This window comes from Papio anubis, chromosome 1 (genome assembly GCF_008728515.1).
Source record: "Papio anubis isolate 15944 chromosome 1, Panubis1.0, whole genome shotgun sequence".
Lineage (NCBI taxonomy): Eukaryota > Metazoa > Chordata > Mammalia > Primates > Cercopithecidae > Papio > Papio anubis.
The window spans coordinates 195,495,445-195,518,577 of record NC_044976.1 but is presented as its reverse complement, the minus strand read 5'-3'; the positions used below and the strand labels follow the sequence as shown (position 1 = coordinate 195,518,577).

Sequence of the window (23,133 nt, the reverse complement as noted above, 5' to 3'; positions counted from 1 at the left end):
TAGCTTATTTAACCATCTCCAGAGCTGTTCAGGAATTTGGTCTCACCCAATTCAAAACCAACGTGATCAAGACTGGGATGGGTTTTGAATACATCTTGGCCAAGCTGCACAGTATGGCCCCTTCCAAAACACTTATTGAGACAGCTAAAGGAGCCAAGGAGAAGGCAAAGGAGACAGCACTGGAAGCTACAGAGAAGGCCAAGGACCCAGCCAGCCAGGGATCCCCCAAACAGCAGCTGCAGTTAGTGTAGCCAGCCCATCATGCTGCAGCACCCCAGACAGCTCGGACAACTTTCTCTGCCCTCTCCCCATTGTATGTTATCATTAAAACTCAACTTCCAGCCCCCCAAAAGAAAGGTTTAAAAATACTTAAAGTAAATTGTAAATGATTTTTATTTTGAGATGTCTGTGGGAATTTCATTATAACCTTGCATTCTCTTAGACACTTAGGGTTTCTCCCACAAAATTCAGCAAGGAATCAACCTTCTGCCCCTTAGGTCAGGAAATAGTCTTACCAATGCTAAGAAGGAGAGCAAAGTTTTTCCAAAGTTAAGGCTCCCTTTAGGGCAACGTATATGACGTGTTCAGATAAGGCTTTGAGCATTAGTTCTGGCCCTATCCCAGCACCTCAACCTATACCTGCTCCTCAGAGAAGGCTGCATTAGAAAGCTTCATGGGGTTCTCATGGAAAGAGGGTGGCTAGGGAGAGAAACTCCCCACCTTCTTCCATGACACCATGTCTGCCAATAATAACGGCGAAAATTTATTGAACTTTCACTATGTGCTAGGCGCTATTCTAAGTGTACTCCCTAATCTAATCCTTATAAAAACTCTCTAAAGGTGGTACTATCATTATCTCTACTTTACAGGTGGGGAAACTGAGACACAAAGAAATCAAGCAACTTATCTAGAGTCATAAAGAAATAAGTAACAGTGCCAGGATTCTAGCAAAGGAAGTCTGACTGCGGGGTTCATCTCTTAACTGCTATATCCCAGCAGCTCTGGAACCTGAGCAGGAAGAAGCATCTGGAAGGCTTGGTAAAATACAGATTGCTGGGCCTTGCTTCCAGAGTTTCTGATTCAGTAGTCCTGGGTGGGACCCGAGGATTTATTTTTCTAGTACATTCCAGGGTGACGCTGATGACATTGGACCACACATTTGAGAATCACTGTCTATGCTATTCTATCTCTGGAGAAAATTATTGATAGAACCCCTTCTTCTTCCCCACACACTTCTCCATTCCAGATACAAAGCTCCATGAGAGATGAGTTATACTGAGTAATCTCATAAGATCAGCTAGCCAGTCTTTCAGGAGGGCTCAACTATTTCTCAGATATCATTGTGTCAAGACCCATCGGGCTTCCAGGAGCAGAATCCCAGCCTTCTGGGTGGGGCCTCTCTGGGCCACTGACTGGAAATGCAGTCCATGGGAAATTAGGGTCCAGGCTGGCACCTCTTCATTTTTCTATCTGAACTCACTCCTTTGTTGATAACACATTGTTTCTAAACATAAGAGTGTTATTAAGCAACAGCAAGGCCAAGATGGGGGGATTGCTAGAGGCCAGGATTTCGAGACCACCATGGGCAACTGGGCAACAAGTTCCCATCTCTACAAAAAAAAAAAAAAATCAAAACATTAGCCAAGTGTGATGGCAGACACCTGTGGTCCTAGCTACTAAGTAGCCTGAGGCGGGAGGAACGCTTGAGCCCACAAGGTTGAGACTGCAGTGAGCCAAGATCAGCCACTGCACTCCAACCAATCTGGGCAACAGAGGGAGCCTCTGTCTCTAAAAAAAATAAGAAGACGCAAGAGTAAATTTCATTTGTTTGCTAAAACTTTCTTTTAGATGTGTTTAAAGTTAGTATATCTCCCCAGGTTAATTCATTGATTGATTGAGTGATTAAGACAGAGTTTCACCCTTGTTGCCCAAGCTAGAGTGCAGTGGTGTGTTTTCGGCTCACTGCAACCTCTGCCTCCCAGGTTCAAGCAATTCTTCTGCTTCAGCCTCCCGAGTAGCTGGAATTACAGGTGCCTGCCACCACGCCTGGCTAATTTTTGTATTTTTAGTAGAGATGAGGTTGCACCATGTTGGCCAGGCTGGTATCGAACTCCTGGCCTCAGATGATCCACCCACCTTGGCCTCCCAAAGTGCTGGGATTACAGGCGTTAGCCACCATGCCTAGCCTCCCCAGGTTAACTTATAAGCTCATTCATTTATTCATTCGCTTCAGAGTCACTTCAGAAATATGTAGAACAACGAAATATACCTATGTGGGTGGGGAAATCATAGCACAGACAAAACACAAACTGAGCAATTCTGTAAGATGAAGCCAGGATAAAGTTAGTACATGAAGATGCAAACCATAAGACAAAGTCAAAGAAGGAGAAACACCAGGTGCGAAGATTTACAGTTTCTTAGAAGCTCTTTGACACACGGAGATCTAAAAAATATTTCTGTCATTAAAAGGCATACTGCATGATGTGGTCTACAATGTTCTGCACAGCATCCTCAAGTTAAATAAAAAAATAAAAAAAAGTTTCACAATACATTTATTAGAGTAGCCCTCAAAGCACACTCTAGGCTATAATATTCCGCAAAATATAGACCCTTCAGGGAGCTACATGTCAAGGCAACTGCCTTACCTACAGTAGGTTGAAATAAATATTTGAGAAGTAAAAACACTTTCAGTACTTGGATCACTATTCATGCTTCAAAGTACGTGTATGAAGCACTGCAACCACACTTCTGTCCAAATGCCTTGTAATTCTGGTACTTTTGCCACCAAACTTCCACCCAACTTACCTTGCTAACTTCAACTTCATTTCCTATTGCTCAAAGACTATTAGTACATCCTCATAGTGAAAGTCATCATATCGTCTCTTTTTTAAAAAGTCCAGTTTTTCTCAAAAGATGACTCTTAAAGGTGTATCATTAAGCACTCTCATCAAATCACCCATTCATTAGTTTTGGTCTGTGACATCCTCTACTCTGACATTTTTCTGTGCCATTTGTAGCATAATGAAAACCACTTAAACCAAGTATCAGAGGCTGAGATTCTAATCCTGTCCCTATTCCTTGGTGGCTGTGTGGCTTCACTTCTCTCAGCCTTGTTTTTCTCATTGGTTAAATGAGAGAGAAGAAAACTCACCACCTAAAAACTCTCATTTAAGAAATGAATAAAAGACCAGAATAAACAAATGTTGACTCTTATAATTATGAATTAAAGTTACAAGAATGACCTTAACTAGTGGTCATTGACTTGTTTTCCCCTAGAAGTACTAATGCATTACTGCTTCTAGGGGAAAATTACTACTATTTCCCCCTAGAAGCAGTGATGCAATCATCAGCGTGTGTGATCCTTCACCTGAGGCTACTAGGGCAGTGGTGATGAAGACAGAGAGATTCCCACTGTGAAGCATACTGGATGGATAGGAGTACTTTGTCACGGCTCAGCCAATGTTGCTCAGATCCAGAGAATGAATTCAACAAGCCCGTCTATATCAGTCATTGCATCACGGGGATCTGGTGGACAGCAGGAGCCAGCATCTAAAGAAAACAGGGCTGGAGAATAAAGAGACGTAAGAACAAAAGCAGTGAGTTGAAACAGGACAATAGGGGACAGACTGAGGAAACTTCTGGAGTGGCAAGTCAATATCTACAACTGGACCTGTTTAGATGGACAGGAAGGGATCACACAGATACTCTCTCACCCAGCTCACCTTACCAGTCATGGCACATACTTGCAAGCCTGCCATGAAACTGGAAGAACTGGGAGGCCAGCCCAGTTTTCAAACTCAGACTCACCAAACTGGTGTCCTTCCTGAGGCTCTCAACCTCAGAGTTAAAGAATTTGTTTCTAGCAGTGGTTAATGTGTGAAAGTTTGTAAACGTCTTATTTATATATATGCTTTAATTACTTACATAAATTAGAACCGAGTTGAGTTTGTCTGAGTGATAACTCCTCTCCTACTGGTATTCCAATGGTTTCTTTGAATTAAACAGAAAGAGTGGGAAAACAGCCAGTGGTCTGGGAATTGCACATAATCTGAGGATTACCCATGGTTGTGACATGACATTAGGGAACGTAACCAGTTATAGAAGGAAATGGTTGGAAACCAGTGCTGGGGCAAGAAAACTGAGTAGCCTCATGGATATAACACAAGAGATGACATGGAATAGCTGTTGAAGTCCTGCTATGTATTTCAGAGAATCTGGGGAGGTACAAAGACCCCAGTGCTCTATGCTCACAATGGCAACAGAAGGAAGAATCGAGCTAATTACAGATGGTCCTGCATAGCCCTAGACTAATAATGATCCATCAATTCTGATCATAAATCTTTTTCTCCCTAAAAGAACTCTAATAATTTGATAGTCTGGCTTCACTCATTTGGAATTTTTTTAACAGTCATATTCAGATGTTAATTGCAGGAATAGAGAGGTACTTCAACCAATTCTTTTTTTAAGTGATTCATTTACAATTTATATATTCACAACTTTGTGGTAGCCAGCCTCCAAGGTGCCTCCCAGTGATCCCCCTTTCCTGGGTATTCATGCCCTAGTATAGTCCTTTCCTATATCCTACCAGCGCTGGTCTGTGTGACAAACAAAAGACGGCATAAGTGATGATGTCTGCCTTCCTACACTAGGTCATAAAAGATACTGCTGCTTTTACCTTGCCCTCTTGGACCACTTGTTCCGAGAGAAGTTAGCTGCCATGTTGTAAGACGCTCTTTATGAGCAGCCCTAGAGAGAGTTCCACCTGAAGAGGAATTGAGGCACCCATTTTTCAGCCTCGCAAGTGTACCATGTTGGAAGCAGATCCTCCAGTGCCAGTCAAGCTGGCAAATGACTGAGGCCTCGTGAGAGTTCCCTAGCCAGAAACTCTCAGCTAACCCACTTCCAGAAACCATGTATGATCATAAATGTGTGTTGTTGTCTTCGGTCATTTAATTTGGGATAATTGTTATGGGCAATAGAAAGCCAATATATAACTCAGGTGCTAATTACAAATTACTATTATCACTCATTCAAACCAGAAACCTAAGGACAATTATTTTCTACAACTTAGGAAATATTTAATAAAAATTTGTTGTGAATTCCCCATAAATAGCCCAGATAAATTTCAGGTTTTGTTGTATTTATGTGAATCTGCTCTGACTTGGACCAACTGGTATATTTTTTATTTGGGATTAGAGTCTGTTCTCCATTGGTGGCCTACCGGAGACAAGTCATTGAGAAGTCAGTCTACTGAATATTTGGGTGTATTTTGTGATGATATCTAGGCTGTTATTTGGGACATGAATTAATAAGTTATTTGTGATTATTTAAAAAGCCACAGAGTCTCATCAAAGGAATTTATTTTCCTCTCATGAATTTGGCAAAAAGTTTTTATGGTACCAGGAGGGAATGAGCAGCAAAGGTAATCTCTGGGTATTTTTACCACATCTAAAATAGATCAAAAGGTTTCAGGATGATTCTTCCTGTCTAGCAGAAGTTAGACAGAAAATATAAACCTCAAATTATTATTTCTCACCACGGGAAAGGTGTGAACAAGAAGCAGTGGCAAAAGAAACTTGTTCTGCTTAGACCAGTACATCATCCTGAGAGACTACAGTTCCTGTTTCCTAGGGCTGCATGACTTAGTTGGATCTGTGAGTTCTGAGAACATCTGACATAGCAACATCTGGGAGGCAAGAGAAAAAACATATTCCAAAGCAAAATATGAACTCTGTTTAGATTGGTCCTATCCTGAATTATATGTTCCCCTTTAATCAGTGCAAATAAGCAAAAGTTAGCAATATTTGCAAAGGTCTTAGTTATGGCTTATTTTCCTCCAGAAAGAATTGTACCCACCAATTACTGACTGGGAAATCAAAGAAACCAAACCTTAATCAAGATTGTTACCCAAAGACCAAAGAAAAGTAGGCTATCCGGAGGGTATTTCCCAAATATTTCAGCATAGGTTTTTCCCATATAGTGCTACAGGCCCTTATTATCTAATGAGAATTTCTTTATTTTTCATCCCTCCACCCCCAGGAAGCCCCTTCTGATAGCTAGACTGTAAAGAACTCTACTCTCTGCTCTCCCTCCACACAATAAGAATTTTGAAGGCTTGGTTCTGTTTAACTCATTTTAGGGCCTCGGCACCTAGCACAGTGCCTGGCACATGGGAACAAATTATATGTGTTTATCTAAAGTATGTTGAACTCATGATTTTCCTATCATAACATTCTGCTCTTTCTCTGGCAGTGCTTATTTGACAATTCCCTTTGATGTATTTTCTCTTCCCATTCCCTTTTACAGCTGTCATTCTGAAGGTTTATGTTTTACTGTTTGGATCAGCAGCAGGCAAAAAAAAAAAAAAAGTACAAAAGTCTCTCCACATTTTTTCCCCATCTGTGAGAATCTTACAACCCAAAACACTACCATGTAACTTTACACCCACTAGGATGCCTATAAGCAAAAGAACAAAACAAAAACAGATCATAACAAGTGTTGGTGAGGATGTGGAGAAATTTGGAAACCTGATACATTGCTGGTGGGGATGTAAAATGGTGTGGCCCCTGTGGAACACAGTTTGGCAGTTTCTCACAAAGTTAATCATAAAAGTATCAAATTACCCAACAATTCTACTCCTAGGTATATACCCAAGAGAATAAAAAATAGGTCTTCAAACAAAAACTTGTACACAAGTCTCCAAAGCAGTACTATGCACTATAGCCAAAGCTGGAAACAATTCAAATGTCCGTTAACTCATGAATGAGTAACAATATGCTGTATCTCCACACAATGGAATATTATTTGGTCATAAAAAGGAATGCAGCTGTAATATATACTATAACACAGATGAGACTTGAAGGCAGTATGTTAAGTGAAGGAAGCCAGTTACAAAAGACTAACTGTTATAAAATTTCACTTATATGAAATGTCCAGAACAGGCAAATCTATAGAGACAGAAAATAGATTACTAGTTTCTTAGGTCCTGGGGGAGGGTGAAAGGATAGGTAATTGACAGCTAAAGGGTGAAGAGTTTCTCTTTGTGATGATGAAAATGTCCTAAAATTGACTGTGATGATGGTTGCACATACCTGTCAATATACCAAAAACTATTGAATTGCACATTCTAAATGGGTGAATTATTATTATTATTATTTTGAGACAAGGTCTTGTTCTGTCCCCCAGGCTAGGGTGCAGTGGCACAATCTCCGCTCACTGCAGCCCCAGCCTCCCGAGCTCAAGTAATCCTCCCACCTCAGCCTCCTGAGTAGCTGGGACCACAGGCGTGTGCCCTTATGCCTGGCTAATTTTTTTTTTTAAGAGAAGGGGTTTTACCATGTTACCCAGGCTGGTCTCAAACTCCTGAGTTCAGGCAATCTGAGCCACCACGCCTGGTCTTGGTATGTGAAGTATATCTCAAATAAAACTGTTTTTAAAAGAAACTACCATGGGCCAAATGTGGTGGCTCATGCCTCTAATCCCAGAATTTTGGGAGGCCGAGGTGGGTGAATCACTTGAAGTCAGGTGTTCGAGACCAGCCTGGCCAACATGGCGAAACCTAATCTCTACTAAAAATACAAAAACATTAGCCAGGCATGGTGGTGCACACCTGTAGCCCCAGCTACTCGGCAGGCTAAGGCAGGAGAATTGCTTGAACCCGGGAGGCAGAGGTTGCAATGAGCCAAGATCGCACCACTGCACTCCAGCCTAGGCAACAGAGTGAGATTGTCTTAAAAAAAAAAAAAAAAAAAAACACACACACACACACACTACCATGTAGCATGAGGGAATTGTAGTGTTGGAATTGTTCTGTATCCTGTTTGTAGTAGTAGTTACAAGACTATGCATGTGTTAAAATACATAGAACTTTGCACTCCCAAAAAGTAAATTTTACTGTATGTTTTTAAACGTAAAATAAAATAATAAACCTATTATGTGCCCCTTTACTTGGAATTATAAACTGGGATCCATGGTCAACTTCAATTGAGACTGGTGCAGCTAATTAAAAATTTCTGTGTATGTGCAAAGAGAGCACTTAGACCCAAAGAACCAAGTGTAAACCTATTTCCTTAGCTGCATTCTGCAGCTGAAATCCAGATAAACACAGAGAGATTATCTATGTAATCCTGTCTCCACTTCGTGCTTAAAGCAGAGTTGTTGATTCAGTGGTCCAAGCTTTCATTCCAAGCCCCAGTAACTCCTGATGATTTTTCTGAATTCTCCATTGTACATGTACCGGATATTGAACTTGATCTGTTTCTGCAGAATAAATCAGCAACAGAAAAAAATATATATATACAACCCTCCAACTCCAAACCTTCAAAAGATTCCCCAAGACTTGCAAATGTGAAGTACTGTGGGATACTGCATATTTACCATCAGGAGCTCTGCATTCTGGCTTTTGGTCAGGGTGAGGAGAGTTTCAGGAGGAGCAAGTACAGAAATGGTGAAAAAAGAGACAAGATGTGGAAAGTGCTCTAGTGTCATAAGGAGAAAGCAGAAGACTCCAGAGACACCTGCTGTCAAAGATCGGAGACCTTCCCAAACTCGAGAAGGCCTGGAACAGGAGCAGAAGCAAGAAACCTCTTGGGTTCAGCAGGTCCTAGGCCGTGGGTGGTCAGGGAGACACTTGAGAGCCCAGAGAATTTTAAGGCCATCACTAACCACATGTAAACAAAGTGATACTTGTAGATGTTCTCTGTAATTAAGGTCCTTCTACAGCATGGTGTTCAGAGTGCATTCATAGGTTCAAGTTGGGTGGGCTCCCTATTCAGCAGGTTGTGTTTTACCAGCAGCTGAATGGGATTTAATATTAGGTAAAAAGACATTACCAAAATAGTAATAAAATTTAGACCCTCCATGCTAAGATCAATGCTTACTCTTGAGTTATAGGAAACTTGTACAAAAACCACACCTGCCTCCTATACTCTTCTATTTTCTTGGTTCTACCTACCTTATAATCATCTCTTATCTACCACCACCTCTAGCCCTAAAGCTCCGAATACTCCACTAACCTGTCCCTCTGAGGATGGGCTCATTGATAGAACTGCTGCAAAATCGCTTTGTTTTGTAGCCGCCCTTTTTCCCATGGGTAATGCATATATCTGAACCTACCCCACATACTCATTCACTTGGAGACTAATTTGAAAGATCTGATTCCCAGAAATCTGCTTTAATATGAATCCTATAAAACTTTCATACAACTTTCTGTGTGTCAGTCAAAATTTTTTTAGCTCTCACTGCAATAACCTCTCAACAGTGGAGATAGAATGAGGATAAAAGATACATGAACAAATCATTGCTAAAACATTTTGAGTTTTCATCTGAACTAACTTTGAGAGTTAGTTTAAAAACACACCAGGAAACCAGGCTTGATACACAGACCTTCTATAACATGCTAGCCCTCATGTTAGTATTTGGTCCTTATTGGGTGAGACTATGCTGCTCCCCTCTACTGATGGTTAGACTCTTCTACTGATGGGAAGAAGAATACTTTCCCATGGATTCTATGTCAGAACTCTCCCATAACGTATTGAGTCATCTGACACACTTCATTTAGTGTCTCTGGGCTTCTGAAATATAGAGAGGCAGGTAGGGTGGGGGGAACTAAACTGGGTCATCATTAACATCCCTTCCAGTTCTAACATTCTGTGATCATTTCACTGGTGATAGGGAAGTCTTAAGTCTCAATATCTGCTGAGTCATTCTGTCTCAGTCTTTGGATTCATATTCCATTGCTCTGATTGAAAAACGATAACCAACATGGCACAAGTATACATATGTAACAAACTTGTACGTTATGCACACGTACCCTAGAACTTAAAGTATAATAATAATAATTAAATAAATAAATAAATAATTTTAAAAAAGAAAAATGATAAACTCTGTGGTAGGGATGCATGTCCCTGGAATGTACAAGTAACCAGAGGCACAAAGGTCCCTAAGAACAGGGACTGCCTGTATTAACTGGGATTAGGTCTAGCAGCATATAATGGAATGCCCAAAATAACTGAGACTTAAACACAAAAAAGTTGTTCTCCTACAAAAACAAAACAAAACAAAACAAAAAAACAAAGAAGAAGAAGGCAACATATGATTGATACAGAGACTAAGATTCCTTCTAACCTTCTGTTCCACCACCCTGAGTGCATGGCTTTCACAGTTACAGCCCTGGATGACTACTGAAGCTCCAGACACCACATTCAAATTCCAGGCAGCCGGAAAGATAAACGGAAAAAAAAGCTAAATAGGCACACTTTCAGCAGAGTCAGCTCCCTTTAAAGAGGTTTCCTGGAGATCTGTATAAAGTTTGCACTTGGATTTCAATGACCAAAAGGTAGTCACAAGGCTACAGATAGGTGCAAGGGAATCTACGAAATGTAGTTTTTAAGCGGGCACATTGCTGCCCTCAGTGATGTAGGAGCTCTGTTGATTGGGAACAAGAGAATGAATGCTGAGTAGACAACCTGCAGTATCAGCCACACCACTTTCACATCTTCTGGAGTACCTGCACCGTCCCTGGAAGGAGCTCATTCAATGCTGTTGATTCGATCTGACTGTCAGCAGCAGGAGATCTGATCTAGACGTGGCTTTTCGTTCTGCTGGCATAAACAAGCATCCTCTAGTCCGGTCCTCAGAACAGAGCCTGCGCATATAAGCCTGGCTTTTCCAGTCTTTGAAATTACAAATTGGTCAAAAACATTGATGTTCTCTCTTGGAAACTAGAGCTATGTGTGAAAATTAAAAGAAGTTACTTCAACGTTCTAAGCTACTAAGACTTCTTAGCTAAATTAGAAATGAAAACTCACTGTGTCATTCTCTGTCCTCAGACTCACCCAGTGATTCTCCCACCTACAGATTCACACAGACCGATGGAAAGTAATTTCTTTTCTTCTTTTCTACTTTTTAAGTTGTTAGTATTATTATCATTATTATTTTATAGAGATGAGGTCTTGATATGTTACCCATGCTGGTCCTGAGCTCCTGGCCTCCAGTGATTCTCCCACCTCAGCTTCCCAAACTGCTGGGATTATGGGTGTGCACAACTATGTCTGACCTAATAGAAAGTGACTTCATCTGAAGAAGTGTAGAATAAGGGATGAGTACCTGGTGTGCCTTAACTGTGCTACTGACCCTTTCTCTCCTAAAGGCAGGCTCCACATACATATTCCCTCAGGAGAAGAAAGCATTCATGGACTAAGTTCTTCTTATCCAGTCCCTGTATTTGTAAGCGTTCCTTGCCCATAAGAAAAGGACAATGAGATACAAAGTGAATTATGTAACTTGCCTAATTTTAGAGGCAGAGATAGGGTAAAATTTAGTTCTCAGCTCCCAGTCCACTGCTCAAATCAATACAACCAAAACTATATTGAAAAAATATGTATCTATTATTGAGAATCGAATGTTTAAAATTATGAAGCATTTTCAATTGCTATCTGCACTGATTTGGTTATCCAGAATTTTGATTCTTGATTTTTATCTTGCTCAACCTGTGTCTTGCCTAGGTCTCTGTAACAGTCATCCGTTTAATTCAATATTTACAGAAAGTTTACTCAGTGATTAGTGATATGTTATGAGGGAGATACAAAAATATCATAAGATATGGCCTTATAATTCTATTGTATTGTTAAGATCTATGACCATGAATTAATGAGGTTAATTTTCAAATAAATAAACCGACTGTCTATCTATGTGAGTGGTATATCTTCTTAGGAAGCATTTAGCCCAATGATGTATTGTTGCTCAAAATATTTTTAGAATACATATTTGGGAATTATTTTCAGCAGGTCAACCAAATTATCTTAAATGTCCTCGATGGCTATTCAATGTTTTGCTTTGAGAGTGGATTTTATTTGGGGGAGAAAGTTGAAGTCATTCAGACTTGAATCTGATAAAGCAGATTTGAGTGGTTTGGTTTCCGGGTAACATTCAGTCAGCCCAGGGTGTCCTTCTTCCAGGCCTCTTTTTCCACAGTAGAAGGACAGTGGTTCTCAAACTTGAGTGTGCCTCAGAATCACTTGGAAGACTTCTTAAAACACAGATTTCTGGGCTCCAATTTCTGATTCATCAGTTATGGTGGGGAGGCCCGATATTTTATTTTTTTAATTTAATTTTATTTCATTTCAATAGTTTTTGGGGAGCAGGTGGTTTTGGTTACATGGGTAAGTTCTTTAGTGGTGATTTCTGAGATTTTGGTGCACCCATCAACTGGGCAGTGTACACTGTACCCAATGTGTGGTTTTTTATCCCTCATTCCCCTCCAACCCTTCCCCACAAATCTCCAAAGTCCATTATATCATTCTTATGAGGCCTGGGATTTTATATCTTAAATGAGCTCCCAAGTCAGGCTAATGTCACTGGTTAGGGAACCACACTTTAAGAACCACTGCTTTAAGACAGTCATTTTAGGTTTTTCATTGCATATAGCTGCACTTAATCTTTTCAGATACAGATCACCCCTCCTCTCAAGGAGCTTCCTTCTTGCCTCTTATGCTGTGTCCTGGGTACTTCTTGGTCTTGCACATTCCAATTAGGCAACTGGACATGTGCCCAAAGCCCCTACTACAAAAGGGATCACTTTTACCCACAGCCACAGAGGATGGTACTAAAGCTTATGACTAAAAGGACTCACAGGCATTTCTATAATTAAAACTTGAGCCTTGCCCAGTGCTCAGGAGTGTTACGGAAGGTTAAAGCCTGAAGGGGTGTTAATTATCATCTAGTTCAATTTCCTCTACCTTTTCTCCCCTCATTTTAGGGCTGAGGAAACCAGGGCCCAGAGATGCTACGTCCAGTGTCCAATATCACCCAATAAATTACAGAAGAGTTCCATGAGAAAGCGTCGCAGTCACCTCCCAGCTTCAGAAGACAGGGTCGTGATCTTACCCAATCAAAGCCAAATGCAACATGAGGTAGGTGTAATATGACGTATGTATCCCCCAAATAACAAATAATACAAATCTGACTGCATGTTTCTATCCTAAACAGTCCAGCAGTTTGGAGTCCATAAAAAAAGTATAGTACTTTACCAATGTGGATTTTACTCCTGTCATAAAGCTATGTTGTTAAGACATACACAACCAAATACTCATTTATGCATGTAGTGGAGTGTGCCAGAGTCTGAGTCGTACATTCAATTGACTCTGTTAGTATGTGACCAAAGCTGCCATCGCCTGAGTGCAGAAGACAGCTACAGCAATCCTGAAGAGAAACATGGCTTTGCCACTAAAATAAACCAAACAACTAGTCAATATGTCTTAATCTCACAGCCTAGGTCTGGCTTACCTATGGACCATAGATATGGCCAATCTCATTTGAATTGCCATTGAGAAAACCTAGCCTTAGGAAAAGTTAAAACTTGTAATGATACCAATCCCTTAGAGTGGTAGATTGGCAGCAATCAGCAAATCATTAAAACTTGGCTACAGAACACTGTGAAATATGCTAGGTAGGTGCTGTGGTTTGAATGTATGTCTCTCTCCAAAATTCATATGTTAGAACTCAAATTCCGTTGTGATAGTATTAAGAGGTGGGGACTTTAGGAGAGGATTAAATCATGAAGATGGAGCTCTCACGGGTGAGATTAGTAATGTTATAAAAGGGCTGCAAGGAACTAACTAGGCCCTCTTGGCCCTTCCACCTTTCCACTGTGCTAGAAAACAGGCTTCCAGAGGACACAGCAATAAGGCACCATCTTGGAAGCAGAGACCAGACCCCCACCAGACATCAAACATTTCTCTTCTTTATAGATTCCCTAAGTCTCAGATATGTTGTCATAGAAGCACTAATTAACTAATACAGTAGGTGAGCTACTTAAAAGAGCAATTTTTAAAAAGTCAAAAAGAGAAAATAGCTAGTCTTAAAATGCTATGGAGCTTAAGTCATTATTTCTCACTCTTTTTAGACACCACAGAAGATCTAACTCTTAACCCAGACCTATTCAAAGACAGATGCTGTGAAATACAGATCAATGGCTCAAAAGCTTCTGAAAGTAATCAAGTAGAATATTTTTATTTTTAAATGTAAAATATCACCCCTGCCTTGTTGCGAAAAAGGGGGATGGAGGAAGTAACACCACTATTCATCCCCTCTATGGTGAAATATTCCTTATCCTTAAGATGTAGTAGTCCACTCAATCTCCAATGATACACCTGTTTGTAGGAGATGATAGGGAGGTGAAGTGAAGGGCAGCTAGAATGTACATCGTCCAACATTCTTTCTTGTAAACATTCACGATGGTTACATGGGATCAGAGAAATGGTCAAGAAACCATAGGGGTTGATTTGGTTGACACCTAACAGTGTCTTAAGCATCAACGCAGTCAACATGTGTCCCAGTTTCTTTCAAATTGATACCAATTGGTGGAATAACACTGACATTTTGGAAGCAACATTCAAGGAAGAGGCTGCTGTGAAGGATGAGTTGGAGAGCAGCAGACAGAAAGCTGGAGGTTCAGGGAAAGCAGAAGCTGGGGAAGCTTGATTTCTCTGTCTCACTCCCTGGAATTGGCTGAATTTCCGATGGTGAACCAGGTTTGCAAACCCAGCCATAGGCCCCCAACACCCTACTCCATTTACTGTGCCTGGCAGTATTCTTCCCTGCCATCCCTACCCCTGAAGCCCTCTTTTTGGCCCCCAGAATCCTGCTAGAAACTCTCCTCTAGAAAACCATCCTGACCAATCTACCTCCAGCAAACTTTTAGATATATTTCCTTAGAGTGGGTCCAGTGCATTCTTGAATGTAAGCATCTTACTCTCCCCTGTTTTGAGTCTATCAAAAGTTGAGCTTTTACTTCCCTTATGGACTTTGTCCTCATCACTTTCCCTGTTCTTCCAGCTTCTCCCCCTAGCCCATGCGGTGCTAACTGTTTTAGGTTCTGGGAAAAGGCTGCCAATCTGCACTTCCTCACTGCCCCTGCATGTTAGGGCTGAGTTGGTCTCAGATGCTGCTTTCTTGCAGGCTGAGAGAGCTTGAAAATAGAGGTCTGGGAAAGGTCTGGAGAAGAGTCCTAAAAAACTCACAAGGGCAGGCGTGCATGGTTGCTATGGTTACGTGGCAGCTTGGTTGTCTAGTCACCTCCTCCCAATAAGGCAACACTTCTCTGTGAAGCACAAAGAGAAGATGTTTAAACCCAATTCGCCCCAAGAACTGGGGGAGCAGTGAGTTAGTCACATCGTCTGCTTGTCACAATGTCAACAGCAAAGTTAGGGGTCACCGGGGCTGTGAGGAGAACACACAAGGAAAGCTACTTTGTGAATATTTAAGATTAGAATGAGATTAAACAGCCAAGCCAATGTGCCCTGCACTCTCTGAATTTTGTTCTGTTTTGCTTGAACTAACGCCACATCTGTCAGTGTGGTTCTTGCCGTGCCTGGCAGCCAAGCACATGGGTACACACAGGGCTTGGCAGTGGGGAAATGGGCTGAGACCCAGTCAGAACAGTCTCATCTTTCTACCTGAGCCTCAAACTATGGTTTTCCAGGCTCCAGATGGTGATCATGATTGTTAAAAAGCAACCATTATCCCTGTTAATGAGGATAATAAAACTAAACAATTCATGAGCACTGACAACATATGGAACATCCTACAAAACACAGATTTACCCAGCATTATCAGGAAATGACGTTTTCCACATCAGTGAATTTTCTGGAAAATTAGGGCTTACCTCTTTTTTTTAAATCTTCAATTTTTTTATTTCAATAGGTTTTTGGGGAACAGGTGGTATTTGGCCACATGAATAAGTTCTTTAGTGGTGATTTCTAAGATTTTGGTGCACCCACCACTCAAGCAGTGTACCCTGTACCCAAAGTGTAGTCTTTTATCTCTCACCACCACCTACCATTTCCCCTGAGTCCCCAAAGTCCAATGTATCATTCTTAAGCCTTTGTGTCCTCATAGCTTAGCTCCCACATATGAGTAAGCACAGATGATGTTTGCTTTTCCAGGGCGTACCTCTTCAGCTCTGATATTTTTTTCTGAAGATATTAACCAGTTGGAATGGAAATATGTGTCAAATATGTAATACATTCTCCCATCTTGCTAAACAGTGTAACAAATACTACATACACCATTTTTCCTGGATCTCTCCTTATGAACATGGAATGAACCACAGAGCTGGGGAGAGGTCTCCATCCATACCATCTTCGGGTCTTGATTGGGACAGTTAGCCCACTTCGACTTGACCTAGTCAGCTGTATTCAGGTCTCTCTGCACTTGAGAGTAAGCTCCTTAAGAAGGAACCAGGTCTTCCCTATCCTTCACCTTCATCCCCTACAGCCTTGCCACTCAAGAGATGGCCCTCAGAATAGCAAATCAGCACCACCTAGAAGCTTATCAGAAAAGCAGACTTTCTGGCTCCATCCCAGACCTACTTAATGAATTACATTCTGAATTTTAACAAGATCCACTGGTGATTCATATGCGCATCAAAAGTTGGGAAACATTACCCTCTAGCTGTGCATGCCAGCTTGTCCCTGACCAGTTATATCAGCATCACCTGGAGTTTCTTGTCAGACATAGAACTTGGGGCCCAGTACAGAATCAGAATCTCTGAGACATGAAACTCAGAAATCTATTGTTATCAAACTCTACAGGTAATTCTGATAAGAGTATCCAGCCCTAGGCCTTGCTCAGGGGAGGTACTCAACAAGTCTTTATTAAATTTAATGGAATTCTTGTATTTGTTTTTTAGGTTATCCTATCTCCTGGATGAGCAAGGTGAAAGGTGGTCATCCTTTTGTCTACGTAGGTACAATTCCCATTTCTGATTTTCTAGCATAGTGACTAAGATCTCTAGCTTTGCTAGTGAAAGAAGCCAGATACACTATGTAGATATTTTATGATTGTATTTACACGAAATGTCCTGAATAGACAAATCTATGGAGACATAAAGTAAACTGGTGGTTGCCAGAGACTGGAGAGAGGGAGGAATGAGGGAGTGACTGCTGGTGGGTATGGAGTTTATTTTTGGGGTGATGAAAATGAAATGTGAAATTAGATGGTGGTGATGAGTACATAACCTTGTGAATATACTAAAAACCACTGAATGTACCCTTCAAAAGATAAAGTTACGTGAATTATATCTCAATTTTTAAGAGGTCTCAGGTTTTCGAATCAGGCCACCTGTATTCAAATCCTGGTCTTGCCACATAGAGGCTGTGTAATCTTGGGCATGTTAATTAACATCTTTGAGACCCAGTTACATTGTCTCTAAAGAGAGTAACAATGTGCCTATGCCAGAGGTTTGTTATGAGATTTAAATAAGATAATCTTTGTAAAAAGTGACAGGTGTTGGCCAGCCATGGTGGCTCATGCCTGTAATCCCAGCACTTTGGGAGGCTGAGGCGGGCAGATCATGTGAGGTCAGGAGTGCAAGACCAGGCTGGCCAACATGGTGAAACCCCATCTCTACTAAAAATACAAAAAATTAGCTGGGCATGGTGGTGGGCACCTCTAATCCCAGCTTCTCGGGAGGCTGAGGCAGGAGAATCGCTTGGACCTGGGAGGCAGAGTTTGCAGTGAGCCGAGATCACACCATTGCACTCCAGCCTAGCCAACAAGAGCAAAACTCCATCTCAAAAAAAAAAAAAAAAGAAGTGACAGGTGTTGGAGCTCAAGACACACCACCCCAAAATATGACTGCAGGAGACCAAAATACACCACCCCAAAATAGACCTTTTCGGCATATCATTTTGAGCAGGTTATTTTGGGAAATTGCAGACACAAGAGTAGCTCTGAAAAGTTGCCCTTTTGTAAAGGAAATTTACATTTATAAAGGAAATTTTTATTAGTAAAGATGTCTGTACCAAGAAGAGAGCTATTCCAAGATAACTTTTATCACCTGAGAAACTTTTATCTTCATAACAAGACAATCTTTGTTCGCCATGCATTTCCTCCCCTCATTCTTTCGTAACTAGTATGCACACCCCACAGAAGCCCCAAATCCTTATCCTTTTATGTAGCTTAGCATGCCGTTATAAGCCTCAATCACCTGACCATTTCTTTAAGTCATATTTTTGTGGGACTCCCATGCATACACTATTAAAATGGCTTTTCTCCTGTTAATCTGTTTTATGTCAATTTAGTTTGTAGGCCAGCAAAGAACCTAGAAGAATAGAGGAAAGCAATTCTCTTCCTACACTGGTACATCACAAGTGCTAATACATTTTTCCTGCTGTAGGGGTGAAAAAACGTGTAATGCCTTTTTGATCACCCATCACAAGGATTACAACCAACGCTCCTATAATAAAGGACAAATTAATGAGAGGCAAGCATTACAAATGTATTTAAAACCATAGGAGACTTCAGAGATGAAGACCTAAGAGCTGGGCATGGTGGTGCCTGCCTGTAGTCCTAGCTACTCAGGAGGCTGAGGTGGGAGGATAGCTTGAGCCCAGGAGTTTGAGTCCAGCCTGGGCAACATGGTAAGACCCTATCTCTTAAAAGAAAAAAAGAAGGAAATGAAGAACCAACAACCCAGGCAAAAATATTGATTTTTTATGCTTGGTTTCAATGAAGAATGGATAGCTGTGTAAAAATGTGACTGGACGAAGGGGTATGAACTAATAGTCGTAGACAGGGTGTTGGGAGAGGGAGCACGAAGGCCTGTCCAGATTCTTCTTGGCCTGTGTAACACTCTTTCCTCCATGCATAGGACAGAACATCTGTCACATAAGGGGAAGATCAGAGAGTGAATTTTTTAGGTTTTGTGGCTTACTTTGGGGAGAGAAGTTTTAGTTACTGTGACCCGCTTTAGGGGAGAGGAATTCTATGGCTCACTTCCAGAAAGAAAGACAGGTGGGAGACAGGTCACAAAGACCTTGCTTCCGAGACCCTTCCAATCTTTTTCAGTTCTAAGTATGTAGCACACCAAAGCACCATATTTTGGAGTATCGTGTTCTGACCTTCGAACTGCTCATTTTGAATCCAACAATTCTTAAACTTTAAAATGTACAAGAATCACCTGGTGAACTTCACAAAATGAATGCCCTTGGATTTTCAGATTTGTAAGTCTAGAGAGTGGCTTCAGAATCAACATTTTTAATATGCTCACCATTCTGATTACACATGGTGTCTGGAGATGACACCATGAGAAATAATATTCTAAACTCTTGTCAACTGGAAAAATAAACAATGTTTTTAAATTATTTGTTTCCCACTTAGAATGTATAAACTGGAAAGAACGTTGCTTCTACCCTTACATCCCCCAAAATTTTGGATAATCTACAAATTTGCTTTTCTTGAACCTATCAGAGAGCTGAGGTTGCAAGGGAAACTAGCAAACCCAGAATCTAAGGAAACATGGACATCTCCAAAGGGAGACAAACACAAGCACTTGATTACCAGGGGCAGAGGCCATTGGTCTCAGATAAGGATAATTCAATGAAAATTTTTAGCAAATTGCTAAGGGCTGAGTTTAGGCTAGCAAGAGACTATTAAACCCCTGGGGACCCAGACAAAGGAGAATTTACCCCTTCTTGCAGGCTTTTTGCCACAGACCTTACTGGGTACACACAAAAAAGATTGGGAGCAGGACAAGAGACTTCAGATAGCATCCCATGTGCTGCAAGCCTGGGAGAAAGTAACAGCTGCCCCCACGGTAAATGGATAAAGCCACACTTGGATCTTTGTCCCTGATCTCTCCCCTACAGAACAAAAGCCTTAAAATGTTGGTGGAAGGCAACAATCCCTGTCACTCTTAGGGCACTGATAAAGAAACCATTGCCCCTGGGAGAAGGAGAGAGGTGGGGGGCAAACTCTCCAGCTATAGGAAGAAGCAAGTATATGTTTCGGGCCCAGACCTACAGCTCACGGTAAAAGAGGAGCACTGAGAAAGCCCTACCCCCGAGACTCGGAGACACAATGCCTGCCTATACCTGACAGACTTCTTTTTAAAATAATTTCAAATTTGATTTTAGATTCAGGGGGTACATATGTAGGTTTGTTATACATGAGTATATTGCATGATGCTGAGGTTTGGAGTATGAATATTTCTGTCACCCAGGTAGTGAGCATAGCACCCAACAGGTAGTTTTTCACCCCTTATTCCCTTCCTCTTCTTCCCTTTTAGTAGTTCCCAGTATCCATTCTTGACATCTTTTTTTTTTTTTTTTTTCTGAGACAGAGTCTTGTTCTGTCGCCCAGGCTGGAGTGCAGTGGCACAATCTTGGCTCACTGCAACCTCTGCCCCCCGGGTTCAAGCGATTCTCTTGCCTCTGCCTCCCAAGTAACTGGGACTACAGGCACACACCATCACACCTGGCAAACTTTTGTGTTTTTAGTACAGACGAAGTTTCACCACATTGGCCAGGCTGTTTTTGAACTCCTGACCTTGCAATCTGCCTGCCTCAGCCTCCCAAAGTGTTGGGATTACAGGTGTGAGCCACCGTGCCCAGCCTTGTTGCCATCTTTATGTCTGTGAATATCTAATGTAAAGCTGCTACTTATAAGTGAGAACATGCAATATTTGGTTTTGTGGTCCTGTTGCTAATTTGCTTAGGAGCATAGCCTCCAGCTGCATCCATGTTGTTGCAAATAATACGATTTTTTTCATTTTTATGATTGCATAGTATTCCATGTTGTATAGGTACCACGTTTTCTTTATCCAGTTCAATGCTGATGGGCACCTAGGTTGATTCCATGTTTTTGCTATTGTGAATAGTGCTGCACTAAACATACAAGTACATGTGTATTTTTTGTAGAAGGATTTATTTTCCTTTAGGTATATACCCGCCAATGGGATTGGTGAGTCAAATGGTAGTTCTGTTTTAAGTTCTTTGAGAAATCTTCAAACTAGTTTCCACAGTGGCTGAACTAATTTACATTTTCACTAACAGTATATAAGCGTTCCCTTTTCTCCACAGCCTTGCCAGTATCTGTTATTTTTTTACTTTTTAATAATGGCTATTCTGATGGATGATATTTCATTGTGGTTTTGGCATTTTCATTTCTCTGATGATTGGTGATGTGAAACATTTTTCACGTTTGTTGGCTGCTTGTATGTCTTCTGAGAAGTGTCTGTTCATGTCCTTTGCCCACTTTTAATGAGGTTATATGTTTTTTGCTTGTTGAATTGTTTAAGTTCCTTATAGATTTTGGATATTAGACCCTTGTTGGATACATTGTTGCAAATATTTTCCCCCATTATGTGGACTATCTGTTTACCCTATTCATAGTTTCTTTTGCTATGCAGAAGCTGTTTAGTTTAATTACATCCCATTTGTCTTTTTTTTTTATTTTGCAATTGCTTTTGAGGAGTTACTCATAAATTCCTTGTCAAGTCTAATGTCCAGAAGATTATTTCCTAGGTTTTCCTCTAGGATTTTTATAGTTTGAAGTCTTAGATTTAAATCTTTAATCCATCTTGAATTAATTTTTGTATGTATAAAGCCACACTTGGAAATGTAGGGTTCCAATTTCATTCTTCTGCATACGGCTAGCTGGTTATACCAGCACCATTTATTGAATAGGCAGTCCTTTTCCCATTGGTTATTTTTGCCAACCTTGTCAAAGATCAGATGGTTGTAAGTGTGTGGCATTGTTTCTGAGTTCTCTATTCTATTCCACTGGTCTATGTATCTGTTTTTACCAATGCCATGCTGTTTTGGTTACTATAGCCTGATGATACAGTTTGAAGTCAGTTAATGTGATATCTCTGGCTTTGTTCTTCTTGCTTTGAATTGCTTTGGCTATTCAGGCTCTTTTGTGATTCCATATGAATTTTAAAATAGTTTTTTAATAATTCTGTGAAAAATCATAATTAGTAGTTTGATAAGAATAGCATTGAATATAGATTGTTTGGGGCAGTGTTGCCATTTTAACAATATTAATTCTTCCAATCCATAAGCATGAAATGTTTTTCCATTTGTTTGTATTATCTCTGATTTTTTTCAGCAGTGTTTTATTGTGTGTGTGTGTGTGTGTGTGTGTGTGTGTGTGTATGGCTATTGTAAGTGGGATTACATTCTTGATTTGACTCTCAGTTTGAACGTTATTGGTGTATAAAAATGCTACTAATTTTTTACATTGATTTTGTATCCTAAAACTTTACTGAAGTTGTTTATTAGGTCTAGGAACCTTTTGGTAAAGTCTTGAAGTTTTATAGGTATAGAGTCATATTGTCACAAAGAGAGATAATTTGACTTCTTTTCCTGTTTGGAAGCCTTTTATTTCTTTCTCTTGACCGATTGCTTTGGTTAGGACTTCCTACAACTGAGGCTTATTTAGAACAACAGAATGCTTCCCCCATACCCTACCACCAGCCTAACAAGAATCTAGTAACAAATAATAGTAGTCTACTACTGAGAGAGATGCAAAAGCAGGGAGAGAGACCCTCACTGCGCACAATGCAAAGGGAAGACCTAAAGCTGAGTATAGAGCAGACATTGGAAAAAACCTTCTGGCAAACCAGCCCCCACCCTAAACACAAGATATGGAGCAATATCGAAACTGTGTTATACCGAGGGTAACCATATCAACAAAAAAAATCCCAAACTGGTTCAACTCTTGAGAGGATTGACTCATCTCCCACATTAAATACCAAGAATAAGGAAAAGCAAGCCCAGTTCCAGGTCTAACAACTATAGTCATATATTACTTAACAGTGGGGATACATTCTGGAAAGTGTGTTGTTAGGCAATTTCATTGTTGTCCAAACATCACAGAGTGTACTTACAGAAACATGGATGTAGCCTACTACACACCCAGGCTATGCCATATGGTATAGCCTATGGCTCCTAGGCTACAAATCTGTATAGCATGTTACTGTACTGAAGACTGTAAGCAATTGTAATACAATGTAAGTAGTTGTATATCTAAACATATTTAAGCACAAAGCAAAGTAAAAATACAATATTATAAATTCATGGAACCACTGTTGTATATGTGGTTTGTCATTGACCAAAATATCATATGTGTCACATGACTCTATTTAATTCAGCCTCTACTAAACTACAAAAGATGTCTGGCATTCATCACAAAATTAGAAGGTATACAAAGAAACAAGAAAAACAAAAACACCATCAAGAGGAATAACAATCAACAGAACCAGACTCAGATATGACACATGGCAGAACTATCTAAAGGGAAATTCAACATAACTATGATTATTATGTTAAAATACTCCAAATGAAAAAG

General features: G+C 40.5%; 1 long non-coding RNA gene across 2 annotated transcripts in view; it reads right to left on the bottom strand.

Annotated features, from left to right (window-relative positions):
* The window catches only part of LOC103879786, a 67,963-nt gene that overhangs the window by 21,019 nt on the left and 23,811 nt on the right, over positions 1–23,133 (bottom strand). For both annotated transcript variants that reach the window (XR_001897556.3, XR_640559.4), the window contains exon 4: positions 3,368–3,564. This is a non-coding gene — a long non-coding RNA (uncharacterized LOC103879786). The remainder of the gene's footprint in view (positions 1–3,367; positions 3,565–23,133) is intronic.